The sequence below is a fragment of the Ambystoma mexicanum genome, chromosome 5q, assembly GCF_040938575.1.
Source record: "Ambystoma mexicanum isolate Mex_15411 chromosome 5q, UKY_AmexF1_1, whole genome shotgun sequence".
Lineage (NCBI taxonomy): Eukaryota > Metazoa > Chordata > Amphibia > Caudata > Ambystomatidae > Ambystoma > Ambystoma mexicanum.
This window is the reverse complement of record NC_090933.1, coordinates 1,263,905,427-1,263,912,676: the sequence shown is the minus strand read 5'-3', so window position 1 is coordinate 1,263,912,676 and position 7,250 is coordinate 1,263,905,427. Positions and strand designations below refer to the sequence as shown.

At 45.5% G+C, this 7,250-nt stretch overlaps 1 protein-coding gene across 1 annotated transcript in view; it reads left to right on the top strand.

The window, feature by feature from the left end:
• Nucleotides 1-6,861: 6,861 nt before the first annotated feature.
• The window catches only part of LOC138498003 (alanine aminotransferase 2), a 454,912-nt gene continuing 454,523 nt past the window's right edge, over nucleotides 6,862-7,250 (top strand). Inside the window, exon 1 of the mRNA XM_069621785.1 lies at nucleotides 6,862-6,956. The gene's annotated coding sequence lies outside the window, so the exon portion shown is untranslated. The remainder of the gene's footprint in view (nucleotides 6,957-7,250) is intronic.

The window sequence follows — 7,250 nt, the reverse complement described above, 5'->3', positions numbered from 1 at the left end:
GTGGTTGATTCCTTCATCACCCACTCACAAAGCCATTGAAAAGATTGTATTTGATAAAACTATAACAAGAGATTTGAGGGGACTCACGGAATTCTGCCACACAGGAGATTTGGAGGTGTTCCACAATATGTGCCTAAAGTACAGGCCAAAACGATTGCATTTTGGCATGGAGGGCATGATAAATCGGACTCTTCTAGCGGTCTTGGCACATAACCATAATGTTGGCCGTCAACAAAGTAGGACGACTGGAACTTTAGGGACGCTTCTCTACAATAAGGCCTTCACTAAAAGAAGTAAACAATGGATTATCAAACCAGTGTTTGAGGATATGCAATATGACTTTATTGAGAGACTTATTGTTGATGTCCTAGATAGGCACATACATGGAGTTGTGAACGAACCTGTGCAGGGGACAACTGCATTGCCACCCAACATTGCCTCTGTTCCATGTCCACCTAAAGAAGAGCTCATTGAGAAATACACATCACGGTTTAAATGATTGTAATTTGATTGTCTGTTCTCTCGAGTCTCCTCATGTTGCAGGCCCATTGAATATGTGTATCTATGTAATGTGTAAATAAAAGTGATTGCTCAGTGTACATGCAATGGGTCTATTCCACCTTGTTCATTTGCGCATTAAATTAAACCAAACAGTAATATAAATCATTTTTCAAAAAATATAGAATGTCTCCGTATTTATGGATTTCTGGGGCTGCAAAGCATGCAGACAAAATGCAAAGATGCAGTGTAAATTTCAAGTCCTGTGAGATGGCCTTACACTGAATGTAGCTAACTAGGAATGTGTGCTCGTTCAAAGTGAAGGTCAGCTGCTTTGATTTTTTGCTCGGGTGCCGGAATGGCCCACGACTCAGTATAAGGTTCTATTGTTATTTGACCTTGACAGGCCGGGACCATCCCGAAAGACTTCTTTTTGGGGGTGTGGTGCAGTAACGTGAAAGATAATGAATATAATTTCCGAAACGAAAGCCATTTAATGTTCGTTCATTAGAAGAAATCACGTCGGCATAGAAGGAGTGGTATTTCATGGCTGCCCGACACACAGATACAATGGAAATTGCAAATATAATGTAAGTAACTCCTTAGATGAGTTTATTTAATTATTATACTTTAGCTTTAAAGACGGGTTAAGGTGTACTTGTTCGTTCTATGTGGCATATTGTTTTGTACCGCGCACTATCTTGAGGAGAACCATCTCCTTTTACGGAAGCACCTCAAAACCTTCCTCTTTGTTTCTGCTCTCCCTCTCCCCTGCTACAACTGGTCCACTGTCTGCGACCTCGGTCCTGGGCCCTTCCACTCTCCACCTGCACTGCCTCCCTGTCAACCCCTGCACTGGGGGACTGTCAGTATCCTACAGCCCCCCCCTTCCCAGCACTTGTTCTTCACTTACCTTGCACTCGCCACCAGCTGGCCCTATGTATTTATTATTTTATGCTACTTACCTTGTACTCCACTTCCCCCCTCCCCTCCCCTTCCCCTTGCACTTTTACCTTCCCCCTGCCCCTGCACTTGCGCGATCTGAATAATTTTAATAAAGATCTGATGGTGAGACTATTTCATTTTTTATGTTTTTAAAACAGGTACATTCTGCATTACTGTCCGTGTCACGAATACCAAACACCGGCGGATGGCTTTTATAGCCGCCAGTTGCTTCTCCGCGTGAACAACGTTACCACCCTGACCATTTTATGGGACGATCGCCAAGTACAAGTATGCCCTTACGCGGTACTAACGGCTAGATGCAACATACATACCATTGTGGTGGCCTAGTGCCTCGTTGTTGGAACAGCCATGCGATGATCAGTGCGACTGAAGTGCTTATTTTATCGTAAACCAACACCCTGTGTACTGCACACGAACATCGCTTGCCTCAAGACGAACTATTTTGGATTGAGAGCAAATAAAAATGCAAATCGCTGAATATTCTCTAAACATTTGATGTCAAATAAATGTACTTCACCAAATTTACAATCTTGCGGTTTGATTTGAAAGTACAGTTTCATATTCCGAATTGTGGCGCACTGTGTTGTGAGCTGATCTGTGTTGGTTTCCGGGTTCTGTGTGGAGTCGCGTAGAAGACGCCTGGGCGCGTTTGCCTACGCAGCGCAGTCACGTCACGGATAGAGGCGGGGAATATGAATGTTTTGATAAAGTCTGTTTCAGGGGCGGGGGGTTTGATTTAGTGCCGCAAAAGCAGGTCAGCCAGGGCGATGCGGAAAGTGATAGGATTATCACAAAATGGCAGCTGATTTTGAGTGCGTTAATGGACGAAAAGTCGGGTAAGGTCCATAGGAAAGTTTTATACGATCTACCGATTTATGCTTAAAAACACATGGCCGAACCGTAGGGACAATAAAAAAAAAGTCCTGGAACTATCCTTTAAACAAGAAGTATAATTGCCTCATCGCTTCTTGAAACCAGCACTTGACACCTGATGTCTGCACTTTCCCTCGCACTACCAGCTGGCTGCACCTTTTACTTATTGATTTTAATGATTCCATTTTTTTTGTACTGTCGATCCCATGTACTGCCCCCTCCCTGTTTCCCCCTGCGCTTTTCCCCTCCCCCGCACTTTCCCCCTTCCTCCTTCCCCTACACTTGCGCGATCTCAATGTCACCTGGCCTAGTAGGATCGCTGTCTGTCTTCCCTCTCTTCCCCTCCCTTGCTCGTCGCGCCTTGAAACACTTGTGTATAGGCGCGTTATAAATGCCTTATCATATCATCATTTGCTTGTGTTTCCAATCTGTTCAGATTATATCTGGTGTACTAGAGGTGTGGGGTTGATTGATGGATTTGAAACCTATTTTCATCCCTCGACCACTGGTGCTCCGGAAGTTGATTAGTCACACTGATACCACCACTTGGTCAGGCGGTAATAGCACCTGATTATAAGTGGTGGTTTACCGTAGTAAATCCCCATTAAATGGAGTCCATAGGATTCTGTTGTGGATTTTTTCCGGTATTACCTCTGCTGGTACTGATGGTAAGACCAGCAATTTTTGGAGTTAAAGTGGAGGAGTTACCTGAAGCTGGAGGTAATTCCTCCACTTTACCTCTAAAAATTGCCGGTATTACCATTCCGACAGCGGAAATACTGGGAAACGTGTAGTTTGTCGGTGTGCAAAAAATGGAAGTTAACAGTATTATCTCCACTTTTTTACCACGCCACCAAACCCGTAATGAGTCCAGGCAGGGCTTCAAGTGGGGCAGTCTCCAGAAAGGGCTCCTGAGCCGGGTCCCTGCCTGGGTCCATCCCGACTAGCCCCAGCCATGTCGACACCTCAGGCAGCCTTGTGGCAAAGCGCTGCAGACTGCCTGCAGGTGTCAGCACTTCAGAAATACTGACCTCTGCAGACAGCCAGTGTAACCGTGGCTTCCTATTGCATCTTTCTATTTACTGCGCCAAGCTTGGACTTCACAATGTTGAAAGGCTATTTGTGTTAACCGTTTGTTTGTTTCAGGAATGTACGGCATCTTGGTTTGTCCATCCAGGGCAGTCTGTGTGGTGGCCCAGGGCCCCGCTGCCAGAAGCTGCCTCAACTAAACCAAGAATATTGTTTTAAGAGGGGGGCTGTGTGGCTTCCATGAACTAAGCTCGTATGAGGCCATACTGTCGCCTCCCAATATCCTGTGCCTCTCTAGAGACCACCACCCACTCCCATTGGCTCAGAAGCTGCAGGCCCCTTAATGCCTATTTACTTTCTTCAAGCAGAGCATTTAAAGTGGGGGCGATTTACAAGTGATGGCCCATTTAAGAAACCATTGTTTTGGAGGAGATGTTTGTAACGTTTCTGTGTTAAGAAATACAACTAGGCTTTTTCATAAAGCACCATTTAGCTGCCTGAATCTACGCTCTCCTCCAGGCCAATTGCAATATATCAAACAAAACAATTTTAAATTAGGAGCGTTATTTTCAGGTGTTAATATTTAACGCACCGAAAAACTTTATTTTTGGTAGAATCTGATATTTTCATCACATCATACCTGCATTTGTCAAACACAAACAGACAACCTTTTCACACATTACATGTTATACAAAAGCTATTTATTTTTGCCTTTTGCCGAATTGCATTCTGGTATTTGTAGTCTCAAAGTCAAGATGGGGGAATAATGCCACAATTCTACACTTTTTGCTTAACATATTTGTGTCCGGATCTATATATTTGAGTGGGCACCTCACTACGGTATGTGTACTTTTCAAGTCATCTTCATTGAGCAGAGTATTGTTGAACGCCAGGCGTGGGGATTAGGAGGGGGGATTATGAGAGGGTAAGCGAGTCCTGCATGTTTGCCCAGGATGTGGCAAGAGAGGTTGCAACCCTGGAGACTGGTGCAGTTTTTTGTCCCTGATTGTGGCCATGTGTTCCATTTCAGTGCATAAGTAAAGGATACATGTGGGTGGACAGTAACATTTATCAGAGGGCGGCCGTAACCCCCTTTGGTGTTTTTGTGGTCGGCAAGCTTTGGCTACCAGGATTTCATCCAGGTTGTCATGTTTCCAGTTCAAACACATAAAATGATAATCAAAGCATGTGCTTGTATTGGGGTTTTCTTTTCCAGGGAATATTTCACTACAGATTGCTGTGTTTAAAAGGTGAGCACCTTTTATACTTTGCCAGTTTATTTATTGGAAAATGTCCCCTCTCATGTTATATTTCTGTTGTTGATTACTTTTTTGGAAAGGCCAACGCTCTTTTTTCTAGTGCACTAATTTCTAAGGGGAAAGGTCAATTGAACTAAATGTGTATCTTTCACTTTGATAAGTTCACTTCCTGTGCATATATTCATAGGTGCCAGCTTTTGTTTTTCGCTATGGGGGCAAATGTTCCCCCACTGAGTGAAGTGCAGGGGCCGTATTCATCCACATGTCAAAACACTACAGCACATGTTGCTGCAGGAATAGTCAAGAAGCCATATGATTCACAGTAAGGTCCACACGTATAACATCTCAGCAACAGTATCCTAACTCGCTCAGTTGCCTTTGTCACTTTCTGCTATGGGATCCCCTGCTAGTCTACACTGGCATACAGTTTTGGCCTGCTCACCCCCTCCAATCGAGGCTCAGGGGGTACATTATTGAGGCTCCCTCTCATTTAGTAGTGAGCAGCAATTGATAAAATAGTAAATTATAACTACATTTATTTTTTTGACAGTCAAAATAATCCTTATCTGTAGCTTCTGAAATAAAAGCATATTGCTAATTTGGACAATTTATCTTTTATTTATTTTTACATTTGTAAAGCGCCCTAAGCCCATAAGCATCTAGGTACTAGTATTGCCCAACTATAGACACAATAAAAATTAAAACAATTGGGAAACTTGTGAAAAAACATCAGTTTGTTTCGGTTAGCAAAACACAATCACCATAGTTTTGCAATGCCTTCCCAGATAGTGTTGTTAAACCAAAGTTTCAAAACACCTTCTGTAAACAGTATTTTTATCAATTACATCTGGGAAGAGATGTGTTCAAGTTCCTGTATTGCAGACTAGTCTCAAATCCCGGCTTCGCCACTTAAACAGTGAGTGCACCCGGGCAAATCCTTTTATCACACTATGCCTTATCTCCCAAAATTCAAAGTCTGTACAAGGTACTCAGCTGTTTCCTACTTCCCAAAAACTGTCTCACTCCTGATATTGCTACATAGGTAAATATTAATATTGACAATTCATATACTGGACGACGTCACAGTGTATTTGTCTACTACCTTACACATGGCAACATGTTTCTAATTTAACTTCCCATGATACCCTTGAGCCCTAAAGACTCATTCTGTGATGTCACTATTTATGCAAATTAGCGTGGCTCACACATCTTTTGTCGCCCAGGGCCCCGCACATCCTAGGGCCGGCCCTGACCTCAAAACTAGGTTCTGGAACCTCACAAGAGTCTAACTGGAGGTTTTAGGATAGGCTGTTAAGGAGGTGCCCCTGGGGGGCGTTTATCTGGTGTCGTTCTCTCTGCTACCTTGATCAATAATCCTATGACCTACTTGTTTCTTACTCGCTTCAGATACATAGGGTTACTGAGACAATGGTGGGTACTCCTCGCTCCAAGGCCCATCTTCCCTCGTGGCACATACCTGCACCAATGGGCATAGTTAGAACCATAGCCCTCCCTGCGCGGTGGCCAATTCGTGCTTCAAGGCCCATCCCTTCTTTTAAGGCCCATTGCTTCTCCCGGGCCCATCCCAGCACCAAGGGCCATCGCTGTCTGGAGGCCCACCGCTGCTTAAAGGTCAAGACCTATTCCTGACATGAATTGGTGATAAGGGAATACAAACTCACAATGTGTGAAGAGGATAGCTCAGGGGCAACACGCTCACCCTAGAAACAAGACGGCGCAGACCAACACGGGTTCGATCCCCGGGTCCCGCTTAGAAACCTCGCGCGTTAAAAAGAAGCAATTATAATTACAACATGGTTTCTTGTCATATTCCAATGTTGCATACCCTGGTTTCATACCCTGGCAAGTGGTCATGAAAGGACCAATCACGTGGCGAGTTGGAGAACTGACGGGCACAGTACAAAGCTGTGTATTGCTGTGACGGGCAAGACTCCTCGGAGTGTACCAGGCTAGCTGCCCCGCGACATAACTCTGAGGCTGTGGGCAGGACCCCCCTGCGTGCTGCAACAGGACCCAGCTGGAGTTACATCTTGTGAGCCAGGAATCCACGCGGGCAGAAGAGCCGCCCTGAGAAAGGTCAGGCTGCTTCCGAGGACTGCAAGGAGATCTGGCACACACACACACACACACGCGCGCGCGCCATGCTCCGCCCAGCTCCTGGAGGCGACTTTATTAGCACAGGGTGGTGCTGCAGGGTGGCACTAGGGCGGGCCTTGCCAAGTTCAGGGTGACGAGCTCCGGAGGACTCTGCGACCTGCGACCCCGGCCCTGGCAAGGCTTCTGGCCTCTCCGAGAGGACGCCGCTGAGAGGTCAGTGACAGCAAGTGTGACGCCGATACCCCTAGAAAGCACCCGGGTCCGTTACCCCGCGCGTACTGCAACAGGACTTCGCTGGAGTTGCATTTTGGGCGCCAGGAATCCGTAGGACCAGATGGGTCGCCATGACGGAGCTATTCTAAATGAAGCCCCATCTGTGCTATTTATTTATTTATTTGGAGGTATAAAGCGCCCAGAGGCATCGTGGCGCTGCTGCAGAACATTCACTTGGTGCAAGTTGTGGAATGTGTTATTGTGCTAGTGATAGCTGGCCCTTATTAAGTGCCC